General features: G+C 34.2%; 1 protein-coding gene across 1 annotated transcript in view; it reads left to right on the top strand.

The window, feature by feature from the left end:
* Positions 1-4,859: 4,859 nt before the first annotated feature.
* Positions 4,860-23,105, top strand: part of LOC138696796 (uncharacterized) — a 420,480-nt gene continuing 402,234 nt past the window's right edge. Inside the window, exon 1 of the mRNA XM_069822205.1 lies at positions 4,860-4,997. The gene's annotated coding sequence lies outside the window, so the exon portion shown is untranslated. The remainder of the gene's footprint in view (positions 4,998-23,105) is intronic.

The following is a 23,105-nucleotide window of genomic DNA, read 5'->3' as shown; positions in this document are numbered from 1 at the left end:
TATTGACGAGTGGGAAAAAAGTACTTTTTGTTAAAAAGGAAGGTAAAATTATATATACGAGTATTATATTATGTTCTACTATGCTTTCTTACGCATAACATTTTAACTATCAGAAGACATTTTACAAATAGATATGGTGTAAGTTTTGGTAAAGTAATACTGAATGGACCTGCAAGACAAGCTGTAGAAGAGCTAAAGGGAAAAATGGTATATCAACAAGGCGAGACCGAAATCACATGTCATCAGCACGTTGTGCGTGCGAGTTACAGAATTGCGCGACATATGGTGGACCAGCTAAGAGTATTTGTAGATATATTTAAAATGAGGCAGTATCAAGCGGAACATAAACAACTTTCCGACTTTCCTTCACTAGAAACTGTCGTGAAGAGTGATGAAGAAAATCTTCTTATCAAATATAGGGCTCTTCTCCAAGACCTTACAACAGAATTCACTGGTAGGTTTGGAGAGATAGTGACAATGGACAAGAATTCCACATAATGCTTTCAAATTTGAACCAGATTTTAATACATCTTGATTACACAACTTTTAACACTGTATCATTTCGGAATATGTATGATAAGAACTTTCTTGTGTTAAATATTATCGTACCTTGTTAACATGTTTCGACCTATTTTCGGCCATCTTCGGACCTGGTTGTTGTTGGTCTTGGCGCCTCTTGTTTCCTGTTTGGGTGCGTTCGTAGTGTAGAGTCAAAGAGTATATGTGTTTTGAAATTGAGTTGTGTGTTGAGAATATCGTTGGGGTGTGTTTTCGTGTATCTGTATATTTCATAATGTTCTAGTGTGTTGAGTTTCTGGCTTTTTGGTTGGATGTGCAGTATTTCCATATCTGTGTTGATGTCTCTGTAGGTTACAAAGAACACATCACAGCCATAACAAAATTACAAAACACCTCCACATATGCAGAACACATCACAAATGCCAACCACACCTACAGAGACATCAACACAGACATGGAAATACTGCACATCCAACCAAAAAGCCAGAAACTCAACACACTAGAACAATATGAAATATATTGACACATGAAAACACACCCCAACGATATTCTCAACACACAACTCAATTTCAAAACACATACACTCTTTGATTCTACACTACGAACGCACCCAAACAGGAAACAAGAGGCGCCAAGACCAACAACGACCAATTCCGAAGATGGCCGAAAATAGGTCGAAACATGTTAACAAGGTACGATAATATTTAACACAAGAAAGTTCTTATCATACACATTCCGCAGATTTTAATACAAGAAAGAAGAGTCAAACCTCCAAACGTACAGAAAGATATCAGGAGTAAGTTTATTTCATTGTCCGTGACATGTAAAACAATGTACTCCCTTGAATTTGTGACTGTTTAGGAATACAGGATAATATCTTCTGAAAATAGAGGAATACTCTTTAATGTATAAACACTTATAATCTCTCATGTTTTATGTTTCAAATAAGACAAATATTAACAACTAGTGTAAAAATAAATAAGTGCTGCAGTGACTGCTTTATTTGTTGTAGCTTAAAAAGGTTGTGTTCAATTTATGTTTTTCAGTACTACATAATATCGTATTCTAATTAAGAAAACTTGGCAACAATAGAATTTCAGTATGTGTATTTATAGTCGCGACGCTGTTATTTCCGGCGTGACTCCTCCTCTTTGCTTACGGCTTAGGAAGTGCAGGCTCTATAAAGTCTAGGTAGGTAGTATCGTTCGACATTTTTGTTCTTTCGTTGCAGAACTACCAGACGAGGAATCTATTTACCACATCGTTAAACATTATCGTGTCGTAGCTCCTATGATAATAAATCAAACGCACTGCAGTTCAGCAAATAATTGAGCGGCAAATAACGTCCTCGTGTGCTTTCTGCGAACGCCACCGAAAGAGCCAAAATGGCGGGCGATTATATTAAGTATTTATCGAGCCTTAGGAAATGCATAACGTCATCATCAGCGAATCACAAGACGCACACGTTTAAATGTAGCCGACCTGCAACGTGATTGGCTGCCGGAAATAAGAGCGACGGGATTATAGCTACAGTTTGTATAAAAATACTGTAATTATTCTACCACGCGTCATTCTGAAATACAAATCATGGATTAGACGTCACGACCATCTGCACGAGCCGCCACAGCTCGCCATGGCAGTGAACTGATTCTGTAGCGAAACTACAAACCACTTGTAACTGCTGAGGCTGGCTCCGTCTGTCTTTCTTTGCATCAAGGTTTTTAACACTTCGTGAGCACGAGTTGCCCATCCATGGACATGAGCCTGTCGCATTTAAGTACACTTAAATGCCATCGACCCCGGCCGGGATCGAACCCGCAACCTCGAGCATAGAAGGCCAGCGCTATACGAACTGTGCTACCGAGGGCGACTAATTTTAAGATATGATAGAGAGCACGTAATGCAATATTTTTTCATAATAAAGTACTGGTAGTGTGCGCAAATGCTTTCGTATCGAGATATATCGAGAGATATCAGAATGACGTCAGTAGAATAAACGATTGGACAATGGCCAACAAAATGAAAATAAATTCTCTAAAGAGCAAAGCCATTAGCTTTACAAGAAACAGAAATAAAATAATCGCATCGTATACGTTAGGGGGTGAAACCATTCCGGAAGTTAACAAATGTAAATACCTAGAAATAACATTTAGCAGCGATCTCGGCTGGGGGGAACACGTTACTGACACAGCGGGAAAGGCATGGAGGGTGTTACATTTTGTGATGAGGGTACTAAGAAAAGGTTCTGATAAATCCAAAGAGATTGCATATAAATCACTAGTTCGTCCAGTAATGGAATATGGTGCTGCATGTTGGGATCCTTACAGATTAGAACATATTAAGACACTGGAAAAGATTCAAAAACGGGCCCTCAAGTGTTGTCGTAATAATTCACCATTAAAATGGGACACACTCCACGGACAGGAGAACGCGAATTCGATTATGCGCAATGTTCAAAACATACAGAGGTGAGCCTGCCTGGAGAGAAAAAATAGGTTGCAGCCGCCAAATTACTCCTCAAGGAACGACCACTCATATAAATGGAGGGAAAGAAGAAAGAGGACGGACACTGGAAAGTTTTCTTTTCTCAATCGTACTATCAGGGACTGGAATGCTTTACCTGCAGACTTACTAAAGGCTTTACCAATAACCAAAAATATATTTAAAAATAGGCTTAAGGACTTTACTAATAGACGGTAGTATATTATACACACTATTTAAAGGGTGTTATTGATATGTTATTATTTGAAGTGTTGTATCAGTGAGGAAGTGTGTTGTGTCAGTGAAGTGTGAAGTGTGTAAGTTAGTGTCAGTGAAGTCTATTGTGTAAGTGAAGTGTGTTTGTGTCAGTGAAGTTCTATAGTTCATAGTTGCTGTGCAAAGTATTTGAACAATGAAATGGTTTTGAAGTGTTAGTGAAATCAGGATAGAATCAGTGCAGTGAGTGAGTTGATAGCGAAATAAGTGTAGTGCCGAAAGGTACTTGTGCAGGTATGAACTTAGGGTTGATACAAATTAGATTTACTTTAAATGTTATTTTAAGTGATCGTGCTTCATTTAATTTAGGATGCTCATTATTATTATTATTATTACTATTATTATTATTATTATTATTATTATTATTATTATTATTTATCATTATTATTAATTTTTATTGCTTTTATTGGTTGTGTTTATTATTGTCATTATTGAGTGTAATTAATTACCACTACCACTGGGTATATACCCTTTTGCATTGTGAATAAATACATACATACATAAAGATATGAGACAAACCAGGATTTCAAAGAATCTCAACATGAGAAGTACGTAACTTGTCTTTTTAAATTTCTATGTTTGTACAGTAAATTATTAAAATATTATGAATATGACGCTGAAGATGTTATTCCGCATAAATTCAACGTATCTCTTTAGCATTGACGCAAGTTGCTCCATATGACATAGGGTAAACTAGGGTCTGTTGGACAGTCGGGCATGTTGGACACTCCGTACTTTAACGTGTTACCACGCCAATTGTGGGCATCACATTCTGCTAGAAGTCAATGACGGAAGTAGCCCCACTCGTGGCTACTTCCTTCATTGACTTCTAGCTGAATGTGGTGCCCACAAGTGGCGTGTTAACACGTTAAAGTACGGAGTGTCCAACATGCCCGACTGTCCAACAGACCCTAGTTTACCCTATGCATGTCTACTAATTTAACATTTGTAAACGGATATATTTTTAATTATTTTAAATTTACAAACAGACCTGGCAGAAAATCTGTGGCACATAACGAAAAATCAACTTCAGTTGTTTCCATGGTAGGCCTATCTGAAATAGCTTAAACACACTTAACAACAGCCATGGACGTTAAAAAGGTCATGAAGAGTTTTCACTTTTACTGTATTCCGTCGATACGGAAGCGCTTTCGGACACTATTTTGAAAAAAAAAAAAAAAATTAGTTACATGCCTTCTACCACATCTGAAAATTAGGAACAGTTATTCTGAAGTACCTTGTAAAGTTATGAACGTGCATATTTCAGGTCGGATCTTAAATATTAAAAAGGAGCGGAAATTCATACTGATTCATGTCGACAAATTTCTTCGTGCATACAGACAGGTGTATATTTCTTTCATGGCTTGCTGTTCTAAGTCTTAAGATCAAAGTTTGAACAATAGATTTGAAGACAATAGAGGTAATCACCATCTTGCCTCTTACGAAATGCCGAAGCTCATTTACTAATTGTTACGATGCACATATGTATTGTATTGATTGTAGCGGGGCCAACAATGGGACAGTGCCATGTGAATCAAGAAGCGATGCGTCAGTTACGCCTGCGCTAGCGTTATCGATGTGACCCGCAAAGCACACGAGATGGCGGTAAAAACTAAAGGAGACAGGCGGGTGCAACGGCACGGGATGGCAGTGTTAGTTGGGTGGTCTAACTCGTCGGGAGCGCGACAACAGAACCAGTCAACCAAGCGGCGGGCTACCAGGTCAGTTCCGTGTCGGAGAGAGTTCACCACTTCTCTTCTCTTTGCCTTGAATTATAGAATCACAGAGGGAACAGGCCTTGCATTTGCTACAGCAAAGTTTTCCCTTTTGTGGGGTTAGAGGACTGCCATGAATATTTTAAAAACTGCAGTATTGTGTTTTTGAGCGCGCCGTGTTGTAAATGAGAACTCGTGTTCAATATACATGAATGTTTGTGTTCATATTTTATCGTCCCTGGGAAGTAATGTAGCTGCACGGGACGAACCAAATGCAATGCACAAGGGGTTGGTAGACGGTGCTTTGACAGCATTATGCACGTGTTTTCAGCGAGGTCGAGTTTGTAGATATAAATCAGAGAATTGTTCTTTTAAGAGACAAGGAAATTCTGTTTATTATTTTTACTATGTATCTTGTCAACAACAAATTTGGCTTGTCTTTAGGACAAAGTACGTCATATGAAAATATATTTGAGGAGAATGAAATAAATTATCAGTTCAGAACATAAATACTGTAGAAAAAACATAACAATACAAGTTATAATAATTCAAGTTTTAAATTAAATAATATTTACAAATTTATTTATGCACTTGAAAATAAATCTCCAGAGCCTAAGAGACAAATAAGTGAAGAAATAAACAAGCAAATAAACAAATAAATAACATTTTAGTAAAGTTTAAAAGTAATATCATCTAACAATTCGGACATTCCTAAGAAAATCTGTCTAATAATTTATTTTGATCATGATTATTAATTTATTATATACAAATATTAAGTATAATACATTTAAAATAGTTTACATTAATTTCTCTAGCAAAAAGACTGAAGTATAGTAATCTTTGAGGTAGAATCCTTGCATTCTTTTTATTATTCAGTACCGATGTTGGGCTCAACCAATCTCCGATGTGATGGGTATTGGGGTCTCTTTCTCCCACGGTCTGAGCGGGGGCCGATCACCGACTGTCCAGCGACCACGACCCTGAAACATCCTACATGCTGCATTGTGGGAAATCTAATTTTATTCCACTAGTGAATATATGTATAGTTATCAATGTCTGAATATATTCTTGTTCTATGTTTATAAATAACAATATATGACTACGAAAATAAGCTTAGCTATCTAGAATCGTGCATGGCGCTTAATATAGTATATCACACTTTTCTGCAACATATCATGCACTGTGAGAGCTTCATACTAATCATTGATACACTATTTGCAATATTGATTTTAGCGATTAAAATGAACTGGTACACTTATGAATTTTAGGAGTGTTCACATGTTTATTGACAAATTGTATCCATTTTAAGTAATTATGCACGATTTGAATTTTTTTTCAAATTTATCTACATTAAACAGAACTTTCGTAATTAGCATAGCTATTTTGAAGTTTTCATTTTATGAGAAAAATGTGTAGGTGAAACTAATGTAAAATTACAGTTTAAATATAATCTCAACTTTCTGGAAATGCTTCAAGATACAAAATATGTACCTGTATTTTTGAAATTATGTATGTGTGTATGTATGTATGTATTTATTTATTAACACTACAATTGGGTATACACCCGGTGGCAGTGATATATAATATACAATAATTACAATTACAGAAATAAAATAAAATAAACGCAACTGAAATAAAATAAAATAAACGTAAATCTATAAATATTAGATGCAATAAACCTGGGAATATAAATAAAAAATATTCTATAATGACGCCTACGATAAGCAAAAGTAAATCTAACTTATAAGTACTTCTATTTCACCCAACTATTACCAATTTAAATAATTACATATCACCTTAATTAATTACATACCAACTTAATTACATATCATCTTAATTAATTACATATCACCCTAATTTATTTGCATATCAACTAAATTACAATCATCTTAATTAATTACATATCAACTTAATTATATATCAACTCAATTAGTTACATGACACAACTTAAATAATTACACTGCACCTCCAATTACATTTTCAGTCTAATCTTCTCAACCTTTCCTTAAATGTATTGATTTTAAGAGGACCACCTGAAAGATTGCCGCAGGTAAGCTGTTCCAGTCTACTATTGTGCTGTTAACAAAGGAAAATTTTGCCACTTGGAAAATTTAACATTTCTCTCTGTTTATCTGTTTACTTTTCGGCTTCTCTCTCTCTCTTCTGCATATTATCTCTGACGTCACTAACGCTGTGTAATCCATAGTAATGATGCAGCCCAATTAATTTAATGAATAAATGAACACATTAATTAATGAGGTAATGAATCTGAATTAAAAGCAAATGAATAGGCGAGTGAAGGAATCATAACTTGGTGTGATAATAAGAAAATAATAAATACATTAAATTTTTTACAGTTTTCTGTAAATATAATTATCAAAAGAACTCTCTATTGTGTTTAATTAAAGCAAATAATATCTTGAATTCAGAAGTATCCTTTTAAATTGCACATAAAAGTAACTTAAGTCCAGCGGTATAGCAGAAAATACTATTGTTACACCTTAGTAAAATTATGTAAGTAAACAAATTAATAATGGATAACTGGTGAAGGACAAATGTATTTTGTCTTTGCAAAAATATCTCTAATCTTTTTCACTCGATGAACATGTCAAATGAAGAGTCCAAAATTAATAGATTTCACAGTGTATACAGTAGGTATTAAAACATCACGGAAACTCTCGTGTAATTGTGGGTTTAAATACGGTATAATATAAGTTAATTATCTGGGTTATATTTCAAGGACATCAATATTTTGTAACTATAATTTAGATTTCTCTCTCTCTGTCTCTCTCTCTCTCTCTCTCTCTCACGAAATTGACCCTATATAACATTTCGTGCTTGTACAGTTCCTAACTCGATTAAGATTGTAATGAAGGACCAATAATGACTGAATGAACAATGTGTAAATGCATTAATAATTATGTTTCAATCCCCTACACAATCTTATATTTTTCATAAAAGATAACATCGGAAAAGAAAGAGACGTTAACTTCAATTGTATGTAATTTGAGAAAATGTCAATATCACAACCTTTATTTTCTTAAATAATTTTAATTGGCTATTTTATGTCGCTTTATGAACTGGTATGGTTATCTAGCGTCTAGGTAGATGAAGGTGATAATGCCGAGTCCGGGGTCCAGCGCAGAATATTACCCAGCATTTACTCTTAATGAGTTGAGAGAAATCTCGGAAAAACCTCAATTAGGTAAATTGTCCCAACAAGGATTTGAACCTGGACCCGCTCGTTTCACGGTCAGACATACTAACCGTTACTCACACAGCGGTGTACTCTTAAATCATACAGTAAGTATAAGTAATTTTAAAGGAATAAATTACATTAAGCCCGCCCCTCAATATACATTAATAAATGAATAGGATAAACTCATCTAATTCCGTGATAATACGATTTTATTACTATTATTTCCATATAAAGACACAAAATAATATTGTTTATTACTGTAAACATTTGTTCAAACGTCGTAATATGACAATTCGTGAAGTAATAACTGATAGCTGTGTTTACGTAGAGAGAAAAAAAATAAAATCATCACTCACATTTTATTTAATTCCGTGATATTTCACTTAATTCCGTGACACTGTAACCTTAATTCCGTGACACAATAGTGTACATAAAATAAAGACAGAAAATATTACACTGTGACCTTGAACATTAACATGAACGTAATTACCCTAATTAAAGTTATTCATTATTCATATAATCAACTTGAATCATCACGATCAACATCAGAAGTGGCACAACTATCACACATAAAACATCTACATCAGATTCTGCAATTTGACATTTCTCATGATATGTTTTCCCACAGAATGAGCAAGCAATCCAATTTTCATTATTTCGTTTTAGACGTCATCATTATAGGATCCGTTACAAACTCCACAAACTCAATTTTCATCGTTAGAACTGGCTCGTGATGTGGATGGCTTTCCTTGAGAAGATTTTGTAGACTTCTGCGGTGAAGTATCAGCTGGAGGTTTGGTTGGTAGCGTAAGGCACTTGGCTCTGACATCTATTTTGCGGTTAACCGTTCTCTTTTTCTTTGCTGGATCATATGTGGGTGTTTTCAACAAATCTGTTGCAATCTGACGTCGTTTCTCTTGTGTTGAAACAGGCAACTGAACAGAATCATTTTGTTGTAATGAAACAGACAGCTGAGCAAACTCTTTCTTCTGGAAGGTCACCCTGCGTTTGTTGACTTCCAAGAGTTGGCTTGTCTTTTAACTTGCTAGCTGTAAGGACTTCATCTGTCAAAGAAGATGGGTTGAATGGATAAACTTCCGTTTTAGAAAACTCTGAACGGATATTTGTTGATGTCATTGCCGTCTCATATGCCACATTGAACAACTTTTGCAAGTCAAATCGTGTTGGTGCAACATTGGAGTTCGTCGTATGAAAGTTCTCCAACTCATTTCTAAACGATAAACACTGACACCTAATGGTTGCAGAATATGGCTGTTATGAGAGGGCATGTGAAGAGGACGATCTTGTTTTCTCTGGCCAAAGCCAACACGTCAGGACCTACGTAACTTCCATGTGAGTCCATCAACAAAAGGAAAGGTCTGCTTGGAGAGATGTTCTTCACAAAGTGACGCATCCAATCAAAAAAGAGATCACAATTGATCCACCCATTTGCTGAGAGTCAGATACTCAGTCATCTTTAAGAATCTGGGTAGATAAAGCTTGAGACCAGTTCCTGACTAAAAAATGTCTGAGAGTTCCGAGAATCGAACCCACGTGCGGATCAGAGAACAGAGTGCTGATTCCTGTGCGAAGATGGTCATTATTAAATATGTATATCATATGCAAAATTTTCTTCATTTTAATTGGCGTTAATATTCGATTACTTAATATAAATTATCTAATTATTATAAATAAATATTATATAATTAATTAATATAGATGACAACTAGTCGTACAGGCCATGTGACGTTCATTTAACGAGTTTTAATTTTCTGTTCACTTAATTCCGTGATACAGTAAGGCAGCCAAATGTAAAAAATCCTTAAGAAATTGTACAGACAACTTAAGGTTTGTAGACTAAATTATATAAGTTAACTGACAACTGTGTACACATTCTAAATCTTCAAAGGAATCTCTATGGAAATATATATTTATACACACGTATAATTATGCACATACCTGTTTTTTTAACTTATTTTAGGATACGACACCAGGACAACTCAAACCAAGCTTCTTAGCAAGGGCGCACTATGAAATGATTTCCTGTTAGCAGTGCACTTGTTCCCAGAAGCCCAAACTTCTTGAGACGGTAGCTGATTAGTGCTGCTATCCATTGAACAAACTATCAATAATTTGTCATGTACACATAATTCAGTGATATTCATTATATTCAGTATAACGGAATTACATGAGTCACGGAATTAGATGAGTTTACCCTAATTAAATTAATTAATGAGTAAATAAACGAACGGACGCCGGACGGAAGGACGAACAAGCAAGCAAGCAAATAAATAAATAAATAATAATAATAATAATAATAATAATAATAATAATAATAATAATAATAATAATAATAATAATAATAATAATAATAAAGTGCAAAGACTTACAGAAATTACAGACATACCACGAATTTTTCTAACTCGAATATCTAGTTTTACAAAGTTCGCAGTGTACAAATTATAATTCAGTAAATAACAATATAAAATGTATTCGAGAATTCAATTATAAAGGTCTAAGCTTGCACTCTAACTTCACGGCTTGATTAAGGTATAGGCCATGTCGTATCTCGTGAAACCTACTTGCGCGTGAGGGGAAGGAAAAAGTACACTGAGAGACTTCCCTCCCTCGCTACACTTCGACTTGAAAGCTAGCTAGATCGCTTACTCCCACCATAAGCTACGGCGCACGAATGCATATGGTTTCACGGGATAACGAATGACCTATAATTCGCTATTTCCATCGTCTCACATTCCTCTCAGAAATTATATTTACCTGAACTAATTATAGAAGATTGACGATGATTATGATAATGATGATGATTATGATGATTTGGAACAGAATTATGAAGAAGTCTAGATAAAGATGTAATCTTAATTGGTAAACGCAGAGAATTATGGGGCAATGATTTTGCGAGTCTTATTGGAAACTTGAGGTCTCGTATATATAGAGTGACCATTAGTAATGCTATTAATTCTGGTGAATGATTCCTTTAGTAAAGAGCAACAAAAAAGTCAAATACCATTTTGCTCTATCTTTAGTAGTTTTCCAGAAAATTGTGCATTTTAAAATACAAGCAATAAGAGATCGTGCAACGCTGTATAATCAGCAGGGAGTGAATATAAGGCTCTGTTGCTCTGAACAATCCATTCACCTGTTATGGACAGGGAAGTTGAAGGTCATTACCAAGTACATTGTTTTTAAACTCGTAAGAAGTAATACAGACGATATACCGTTTAATTTTTGTGCTTAATCTGTATTAGAGAGCGGAGAATGAACATTGCTCATTTCACGTTAAATAAAATCTTTGAAAATTTAAAATAAACTCTACAATCTATTTTTAGTTAAATGTGTATAAAATGCAGACAATAAAATACGCTTATTTCAAACTATATTGAAAAGATTGACATATTTCTACTTCCCTTTTTCAATTAAATATTCTAGAAACGTTAACAATAATTATGCTTATGTCATGCTATAAAACAAAATTTTAAAACATTTAAAACTGTAAAGGAAAAATTAAAATACGAAACGCTTATTTTACGTTAAACAAACTAAATTAAAAATATTATTTTTAAACTCTTCGATTAATTTTAATTACATAGGCTATTCGGTGAACACAGACCACAAGAAAAGCTTATTTTACGTTAAACAAACTAAATTAAAAATATTATTTTTAAACTCTTCGATTGATTTTAATTACATATTCGGTGAACACAGACTACAAGAAAAGCTTATTTTACGTTAAACAGATCTAACTAATCATTAAAAAATCTCCTTTTTGTCGTACTACAAGCATTTTCTTCAGCCAGTTAGAAAGTTTCCTCCCACTTTAATTTTTAAAGTAGTAATCGGTAAAATTACATACAAGAAATGAAATTTCTCTTAAAAGTAATTGTGGTCCACACCTGTGAAGTAACGGCTAGCGCGTCTGGCCGCGAAACCAGGTTGGTTGAGGTTTTCTCCGGGGTTTTCCTCAACCCAATATGAGCAAATGCTGAGTAACTTTCGGTGCTGGACCCTGGACTCATTTCATCGGCATTATCACCTTCATCTCATTCAGATGCTAAATAACCTAAAATGTTGATAAAGCGTCGTAAAATAACCTACTTAAAAAAAGCAATTGTGTGTGTTATGTTTAGGCCTACATTTCTCGTTGTCTCATCCATCTCTCGCATTACGCGAGCTGCATCTGTCCAGCAGCAGGGTTGTCAGAGTGCATCAAGTTTTAAAATTCCTTTGCAGAACGAGAACTTTCATTCGCTGGATCAAATTTCTTCACATTTAAAAAACAAAATTGAAATTCTTTCAATCATCTATCTTCATAATACACTATTCTTTTAAATTCACTGAGCATATCGGAAATTAATTCAATAATTTGACCAAAATACGTTATGAAATATTTAATATAAAATATTTTTTTTTCGAAAAGAAAGTAAAGACGAGCTTGAACATTTTTTGTTTGAAATATCTCAAAGAATAACCCTTTTGTGTATGAAATTCTTAAGTTGCTCTAGATTATGCCATTCAGTCTCACATATTGCAGTCCTAGGGCTTCGGTTCACTACGGTTGAATTTATTGCGCGTAGAATGTAGATCTTTCAGTGAATGGTTATTTAATGGTCTTGTGATTTTCCAAGAAGTAATCAAGTCTAGATAGCTCAGTAACAATCATACGTACTTAGTTGGTACAATCGTGGCTAATTAATCTTCAACTATTGTGACCGCAAGATCTCATCACAAAAGTCCTCGCTAGAGCTCATTCTCTTTTCCGCTCAACTCTTTCTCTTTCTCGTTCTTCCAATTAATCTTTCTCTTTCTGTCTCTGTTTCTTTCTTCAGTTCGATTTTTCTCTTATCTTCTTTTCCTACCTTTATTTTTCTTCATTCATTTCTCCTTTCTCTTCTATATTCGATACACACATACATTGGTAGCGTTACAATTTTAAGGTCTTTTCGCTTTTATAACGATGATAATTGTGGCGAGAAACTTAATTTGCATGAATACGAGTTTGCAAATGCTATAAAAAATTTTAAAAACTTATTTTTTCTGATTTTAATGACTGAATTCTTTTTGCAGATAGCTTTGTTCTTTTGTAGACTTTGTAAAAAGTATACATATTTAATTTCTCCCCATTGCTAGATAAACAGTGGTTATTTACAATTACTTTCCACATTCATACAGTTGTCGTGTAAAAATATACATTTAATAATTTACCTATAACCTAGTGATGATAGAAAAGTATTAGTTCGAAAACAAATTTTTAACTCATGTCATACACAATTTTTTTAGAACGTTTTCATTAAATATGCATAATTTTCTAATAAATTTTAGGCTATATGTAGGGGAGAGTCGGGTAGTATCGGACATCGGGTGGTATCGGACAGTGCGTTTCTTTCATCTACCACCATATGGTAGTACCTGAATGACATGGTTACGTTTCTCTATGCGACATCACAGAAACGTAACCATGTCAATCAGGTACTATCATCGTGTGGTAGATGAAAGAAACTCACTGTCCGATATTACCCGATGTCCGATACTACCCGACTCTCCCCTAATCTTTAATTATTTTTAATAATTTATTTTTATTGATGGTTGTTTTAAGTTTCAAACTTGTTTATTGCAGTATGTTTAATATGGATTTACTTACATTTACATAGATATCCTTAGTCTGATAATGCCCATAAAAAGGGCGAAAACGTTCACTAATATGTATTAGTAAAAATAACCATTTGATATTTTGCTACAATAAATAAGTCAAAGACTGAACATTCAAGACTTCACATTTTGTATTATTCTTTTAATCTTTTACATTCTTTGATCCAAAACTGGTCAAAGCACTGCGAAAATAAAGTATAGTTTGAATATTCCATCAGTAGGTACTTACTTACTACTTATTTACTTACTGGCTTTTAAGGAACCCGGAGGTTCATTGCCGCCCTCACATAAGCCCACCATTGGTCCCTATCCTGTGCAAGTTTAATCCAGTCTCTATCAACATATCCCACCTCCCTCAAATCCATTTTAATATTATCTTCCCATCTACGTCTCGGCCTCCCCAAAGGTATTTTTCTCTCCGGCCTTCCAACTAACACTCTATATGCATTTCTGGATTTATTTGAAGGTTTCGTAACAAGCTGTTTTTTACGGTGATGGGTAGTTAGCTCTTCGCCCAACCCCCAAGCTGGAGGACCACCCCTCATTGGCTGTCTGCGACTGCTTATTCAATATATTCACAGCTACCCTCCATATCTGGAGGCCGTCTCCTCCATCAGTAGGTAGGCCTACATATTTCAATGAGTCTTTTCTTAATACTGAATTTCAGCTAGTGGAATGCAATTGTCTAAAAACAAATGCAGTATCCATCTGTGACTGTTGTATTTATTTCGTTTTGCGTTTCTTCCGGAAAATATATAAAAAAAACTGTTATTTCAAACTGCAAACTTAACTGTATGCACACAAAAACAAACTCTGTATTTGTTGTAGCGTGTCACAAATTTTCCGTGAGTTCTTTAATACACTGAAATGAATAAAATTTCTTTTAGTCAAGTGATGTCGACCAAAAACCAAACTTCCTTATAAATCTCTCGATTGTATCTCTGGCTGTTATTATGTTAACATCTTGGCCTTGCAAACTACTGTTCAAAGTGTTTTAAGTGTTCGAAAAATATATCAGCTAGGAAGGTCAGTCTAAGAAGCCAAAGAGAATTGGAAAATTGTTCTGCATATTCCGATTTATCGTTTTGCATTTATCGGTACATTAGAAGTTGGATGGTATCCACTAGTTTTGAGTAAAATTGTCGTTTTCGATTATACATGGATGTATTTTTTGAAAGGAATTAAATACCGGTACGGCAGTGGAGGGAGTCGTAAACAAATGTCTTGCCCAAAAGTGGATCGCACCTTCAAAAAGTTTGGGAACCACTATTTTAAACTCATATATCTCTATAAATAATTGATTAAATGGCGATCTTACTCGTGTTAATGTAATGTACGAAAGATTCAACATGGATCATATATCTCGTTAAATATCTCGTTATAAAAAATTTGATTAGAATAAAACGTGTCAGAAACATTTTTATAGCAAGTTTTTTAATGTAATATTATCCTAAAATCAATAATAATCGAGGTATTTAGATTTATTTACTTTAACCTCTTTATAACCCCTCTTTCAAAGACAGTATTTTGAATGCCATATAGTCTAAAAATCTAAGAGGGATCCAACTTATTTTACATACCAATTTTCGTAGAAATCGGTTCAATCATGGCGTGGAAAGGTATCAAACATTCTTACTTACTTATTTACTTACTTACAAATGGCTTTTAAGGAACCCGGAGGTTCATTGCCGTCCTCACATAAGCCCGCCATCGGTCCCTATCCTGTGCAAGATTAATGCAGTCTCTATCATCATATCACACCTCCCTCAAATCTATTTTAATATTATCCTCGGCCTCTCCAAAGGTCTCTTTCTCTCTGGTCTCCCACCTAACACTCTATATGCATTTCTGGATTCGCCCATACGTGCTACATGCTCTGCCCATCTCAAACGTCTGGATTTAATGTTCCTAATTACGTCAGGTGAAGAAAACAATGCATGCAGTTCTGCGTTGTGTAACTTTCTCCATTCTCCTGTAACTTCATCCCTCTTAGCCCCAAACATTTTTCTAAGAACCTTATTCTCAAACACTCTTAATCTCTGTTCCTTTCTCAAAGTGAGAGTCCAAGTTTCACAACCATACAGAACAGCTGGTAATATAACTGTTTTATAAATTCTAACTTTCAGATTTTTTGATAGCAGACTAAATGACTAAAGCTTCTCAACTGAATATGATCAGGCATTTCCCATATTTATTCTGCGTTTAATTTCCTTCCGAGTGTCATTTAGGCTATATTTGTTACTGTTGCTCCAAGATATTTGAACTTTTCCACCTCTTCGAAGGATAAATCTCCAATTTTTATGTTTCCATTTCGTACAATATTCTGGTCACGAGACATAATCATATACCGGTACTTTTTCTTTTCGGATTTACTTCCAAACCTATCGCTTTACTTGCTTCATGTAAAATTCTCGGGTTTTCCCTAATCGTTTGTGAATTTTCTCCTAACATATTCACGTCATCCGCATAGACAAGACTTGCCCTACAAACAAAAATGTCAAAAATGCGGTTTTCGGTCTCAGGACAGTTCATTATACATGTTAACACAAATTATTTTTGTATAAGCGAAAATTACCAGAAAAATTTAGGTTACAATTTTATATTAGTATAGATTACAAACAATCAAACGAACGTTTTCGCCTCTGTTTCATAATCGAGTTTTTTTCATTTTGTAAATTAAAATATAAATAAATATACACACATTTAAAAACACTTTGAAATAATTAAGGTACAAATCGTTTAACTATCGAAATTTACCAATAAGTTTTGGTTTTATCAAGCTCAGTATTTAATTAAATATATTTATTTGCTATTAATTTCCGGATTCTTATACAATTTAATTTACACCACTCTGAAGGTCTTAATTAAGGATATGCTAATTTTGAATAAAATCTTTTATTTATAAGTATAATTTTAAGGTCATCTTCTAAGATTTTACTTTATAATTGATAATAAATGGTGCTTAATTATTACATTTTATTTTTATAACAATATTAGTATTTAATTAAATATATTTATTTGTTATTAATTTCCGGATTCTCGTGGTCATCCTTAATTAAGGGTATAATTATGTACGTGAACGACCACAAATATTATCAGAAAATGCGGGCTCTAAATTTCTAAAATTTTAAAAGGAAATGAACTCACAATTGGACAAAAATTACAAGATACCACAATAAGACATATCAGAACTTAAATATCTGATAAAAATATTAAAAAGGTTACTAATAATATTTTTTTAGAATTCCCTTTTTACTATAAATTAAATTTTCCAAATTTTGAAAATTTTCACACATATTATTTCATAACTCCACAACCATTAGAGATAGAATTCTGAAATTTTGTACGCTGATTTAACATGCATTTATGCAAAAGGTAGACTACAATAATGGCCATTTCTTTGAAAATAGAAAAATTAGGTCACAAAACATTTTGTAAATTTTAATATATTTTATATAGGAGAAATAAAAAAATAATTATATTAAAATAAACAACTCTACATGTCTGAGAGTAGTCTACTTTTCAGAAATAATTTTTATTACGTGCAAGAAAAATATTAAAGATGTCAGAAAGATCATAACAATGTTATGGTTACCAAATGAAGTAACTGCAGAATTCTTTTGTTTTGTTTTTTTTTTTCCATCTATCTATACTAATAATAAATCTGTAGCCGAAATTTTTCTGGTAATTTTCGATTTTCCAAAAATAATTGGTCCTAACATATATAATTAACCACCCTGAAACCGAAAATCGCTTTTTTGAAATTTTTGTTTGTATGTCTGTCTGTATGTTACCTTTTCACGCGATAATGGCTGAACGGATTTCGATGAAAATTGGAATATAAATTAAGTTCGTTGTAACTTAGATTTTAGGCTATATGGCATTCAAAATACATTATTTAAAGGCGGGTTATAAGGGGGCCTGAATTAAATAAATCGAAATATCTCGCTTATTATTGATTTTCATGAAAAATGTTACATAACAAAAGTTTCTTTAAAAATAATTTTCGATAAGGTTTATTCCTTGAAAAATTTTGATATGACTGATATTTAATGAGATAAATGAGTTTTGAAATTAAAATAACTGCCATCTAAGGCCGTATAATGAAATAAAAACAAATGACTTCGTCTATAAGGGGCCTTGGACAGCAACAATCGAAAGCTATGAAAGATAGCCTACAGAGAATGTTTCTGTGTTTGTATGAAGTAATATCGGAAGCTAAATTAACCGATTTGCATAATTAATTATTATTTCACCATTGGAAAGTGCAGTTTCTCTAGATGGACATAATGCTATAATGTTATTACAGTAACTTCTGATATAATATATAATATAATATAATATAATATAATATAATATAATATAATATAATATAATATAATATAATATAATATAATATAATATAATATAATATAATATAATATAATATAATATAATATAATATAATATAATATAATATAATATAATATAATATAATATAATATAATATAATATAATATAATATGTAATATTATATAATATAATTTAAGTTATTTGAAGGGTTCACAACCATAGTGGGCCAAGCGGCATTTACTGAATACGTAGAAAACAAGGGTAAAAATTAAGTTATTACCATAATTCAATGGAAACCTATAACAAGTAAAATAAAATATACACATTAAATCTAAATGATATCAATCTTCATTAAACTATGGTTGCATGTAATAAAAATTAAGAAACAGGTTAAAGGAATTGTCATTGCACCAAATGAGTGTCTCTGGACCAAAATGATCGCATTTTAATTATTTGGATGCAATTTAAATTAAGTAACATATTAAACGATTTATCCTTCTATCAAACACGAATGTTCCCTGGATCAAACGTCCTATTTTAATTATGTAATTACTTTATATTTATTTTTAACGGGTGCAGCGGAGCGCACGGGTACGGCTAGTAGGGCTAATAAAACTGGTTTGAAAAATATTATTATTAAACTTTTTTTATACTTTTATCAGATATTTACGTTTGATAAGTATTGTTGTGGTACCTTGTAATTTTTGTCCAATTGAGAGTTTATTTTCTTATAAAATTTTAGAAATATAGAGCCTGATTTTCTGATAATATTTGTGGTCGTTCATGTACATATACCCTTAAGGCCGTACGATTATTTCTCTATCTGTTTATATTAATGCAATTTGTAATTAAATATAATACTGTAGTTGTAATGTATTAAAATAAAAATTATATTTTATGTCTTTTTCTATCACGCATAACAGAATGTATTTAAAGAATTAAATATACGGTGCATATTCGCCACTGCAGGAGAAACCGTGCTCACTCGTGGGCAGACCGCAAAACATCCGTGTGATAGAGATCGACGTAATGGCTGTGGCTCGCAATTCATCGCTGTGGCCAACTAATGGCGGCGGATCTTCTTGAGCAGCTCCGGAAGCCCCAGCGCTCATGGAACCCGACAATCCATCACCGTCTGAAATAAGCCCCTCGTTGGACCCATAACAATCGAGTTCACTCACTCCCTCCCTGCAATCCGTCCGTTTTAATAGGGTCTCGGCGTGCGTACCTGCATGCTGCTGCTGCTAATGCAATCCACCTGCTGTGACAGCAATTTGCCTACCCATCAAGGCGCTGTTGCGATGTGTCCATTTTGTATCTGAACGACCACTGTGTAGCCACAATGTATGGTCCGTGCAACACAAAATATATTGACAGTGTCAGGTGTCGAATTTACTGATCATCTGCGTCCGACGCCAAGAGAAACTGCTTGTACAGGGACATCACTTTATTTTTACTTGCATTTTTATTGTACCTGCGTTTCTGAATGTACTTGACTCCCACCCCTTTCACTAATGTTCCTGCTCCCGTCAGCCACACAAACTTACGGCCGCTGTTATATTCGAAGTCTGCTAGCAGTGAAGTAAACAGTCCAGAGTATAGCGTGTTTCAGAAATATGGTTGCGTTTTCTATAGAAGAAAGAACCTATATTATTGAAGCTTATTTCCAGGGGCAGGTATTTATGGAGATTAACTTTATCATTTGTGTTTTTTAATACTGGTGTCGGCGGAGATTGTTGGAGACTGATTTGTACTCTTGGCGGGTATTAGGGGAAAGGAGGGTTGTACCGCTCAGAGGGCAATCGCGCTCATGCTAATATATCTGCTTGGTTTAAATTTTGAAGAGCTCAGGAGGTGATGCTATTTTGCTGGCACTGTACTAAATGCATAGTAGTTGAATGGTTACCATGGGAAGAAACATTTCGTTGTTGTGAGCGAGAATATTTTTGTTAGTACTTTGTTATAAGAACACGTATATTTCAAACTGAGGGTATGTGAACAAATATCCTTTCACATTATTACCAATTAATATGTTTATGTAGGGGATAAAGTCAGCTTAACATTGATATATTTATAAACATCTGTAATAAGCTTCTCTCGTCGGTACATGTTAAGAACTTTAATATTGCTACGGAGGGTTGTGGCGCTCAAGTGAGCGGTATTACCCACCAGCTGAGGTTACTTCCCTGCAGAAAACAGTCCATTTAAGCCTATATTCTTATATTACTGCAATAAAATGTTACTTAAAGCATACAATATGTTAAATATTATTATGCTTTCTATTTTAACAACGTGCGATGTCTCTATTTATTCTATTATTAATTTTATTAATTTCGTAATTCGACTATTAACAGATGCCGAAAAAAAGAGAAAGGTGTACAAATAAGGCAGCATGGACAATGGAGACCATGAAAACAGCTTTCAGAGTAGTTTCTTCAGGGACATCAATTCGACAAGCACCTCGGCAATTCAATATCCCTTTCAGCGCACTTAAAGACAGAGTGAAAGCGGGAAAGCATTATGCCACCTCTAGGTGCAAAATGTGCTTTCAGTGAGGAACAAGAAAATGAAACTGAAGAGTGTGTTTTGACGATTTCTAGATTATACTTTGGTATTACAGCTTCCGAACTCAAAAAGATAGTTTTTGAATATGCAGAAAAACATGAAATTAAAACAACTTTTCCAGAGACAAAAGGGAAGCTGAAAAAGATTGGTTTTACGGTTTCCTAAGACGGCATCCAAAATTGAGCTTAAGGAAACCTGAAGCAAAAAGCGTTAACCATATTCTGGCATTTAATAAGGATGAAATTCAACGAGTCTATAGCAATCTTGAGTCACTGTTTTCAAAATTCAACTTTCCAGCTACGAGGATCTACAATGTAGACGAGACGGAGGTCTCAACTGCCCATACTCCTTCGCGCATTATTGCATCGAAAGGGACGACACAAGTTGGCGCCATTACCAGCTGGGAGAGGGGCAAGAATATTACGGTCCGTTGTGCAATTAGTGCTGCAGGACACTACATTCCCACGATGTTTATCTTCCCTCGCAAACGAATGTCACCTCAGCTACAGTGTGATGGACCTGCAGGAGCACTGTACAAGTGCTCTAAAAATGGGTGGATGACGTCTGAACTTTTCACAGTCTTGTTACAACACTTTGCAAAGGAAACCAGTGCTTAAATCGATAACCCTGTTCTCCTTATAATGGACAACCACAGCAGTCACACATCACTTTCTTCATATTCCTTTTGGAAAGAGAAAGCCATCCACATCATTTCAATACCTCCCATAGATTGCACCCCCTTGACCTCACCTTCTGTGGAGCATTAAAATCAGCGTTCAACAAAGAATGCAAAACTTTCTTGAATACTCATGCAGCCCAAAAAAATCACTCCATACGACATCGCAAAGCTTTTCAATCAAGCATATGGTAGAATTTCTTCTGTGGAAAAAGCGACTAATGGATTCAAAAGAAGTGGCATTTGGCCCTTGAACCCAAATGTTTACTCAGATGAAGATTTTATGGCTGCAATGAATTTGAGCCCCCCAGGTGAAGGTTCAGTTCTTTCATTGATTGACGACGAAAGTAAGATTGAAGGAACAAGTCAGCAACTAGTATCAACCAGTGTGAAGCCAATATGTCACAATAATGTACCCACAATAACTTCTAAACAGCCGACGACTTCTCAAGAAATTCCATCGCATCCTTCTGCATTAGAAACAAATCAAAATAGAAAATCAGTACCAATCACCCAAATATCACCTATTCCTGGCCCCTCAAAAACCACCAGTAAAAGAAGATCCGGGAAAACCAAACAGCATACTGAGATACTTACAGCATCACCGATGAAGGAATAACTAGAAGTCTTAGAGAAGCGCAGAGCCGACAAACGTAAGACTAAGAAGTCTGAAAAACCAAAATCAACCATTCTTCCTTTATCAAAGATCAGGGCAAAGAAAATTTAAAACCCAAAAAGAAAGTTATTCGAAAGTACATCAGAAGGTGAACTGGATGAAGATGATTTGTGTGACGATGATGAATTAGACGACATTAATCCAAACACACTTCTTCAGGAAGTGGAAGAGATTTGCGCTGGTTGTGGAGAATTCGGTAAAGATGGTGGTGTGGTTTCGGTGTACTGTATGTGCAAACTGGACACATAAGGAATGCAGTGGGGTTGATCGATCACATAATTATAAATGCGATCACTGCACCTAAATACGCGTGAATGTTATTTACGATGTTGAGCGCCATTGCCCTACAGTGTCGGGCAATACCGCTCATTACTCATTTTCATTGTTTTACTAATAGTTCCCTAAATACAATACTTTCTTAAGCAAAACTATTTCAGATGTAAAGAAAACTAGTTCAAGTCTGCATTTTGTGAGTGAAGTATTAAGATTGACCATTGTTTCGAAAACAAATAATGGTTTTCCTTAGGTGAGCGCCAATACCCTTCCTTCCCCTAATGGAAATTTTGAAAAATACAATTATTTTGAAATTGGAGTATTAATTCAGTATGAATATTACTTTACAAATAATTAATATAAAAGATTCGTTGGATTCTGGTAAAGGTGCGGTATGGCCAATAGACAATATTTGTTGGATTGAGACTTTATTTAACATACATGCATTAAACACGAAAAAAACTTGCAGCCCTCAAATTAACACTTTCAAATTATTAGCGAAATATTGAATTCTTCGTCTTTTTTGTTCACTAATGTAATCAGAACACCTGGAATACCATGAAATATAGCCTACTTCGATATTATAACAAATTCTAAAGAAAAAATAGTCCGAAAAAAGAACTCAGAATATGAGATTCGCTATAAAACGACACAATAATAATGCGCGAATGTGTTCATATTTCGCTATTAGAACTCTATTTCGCGATTTGTCGTGATTATTTTATCCTCATA

This window comes from Periplaneta americana, chromosome 3, assembly GCF_040183065.1.
Source record: "Periplaneta americana isolate PAMFEO1 chromosome 3, P.americana_PAMFEO1_priV1, whole genome shotgun sequence".
Lineage (NCBI taxonomy): Eukaryota > Metazoa > Arthropoda > Insecta > Blattodea > Blattidae > Periplaneta > Periplaneta americana.
The sequence above is the reverse complement of the archived record's forward strand: the minus strand, read 5'-3'. Positions and strand labels throughout refer to the sequence as shown.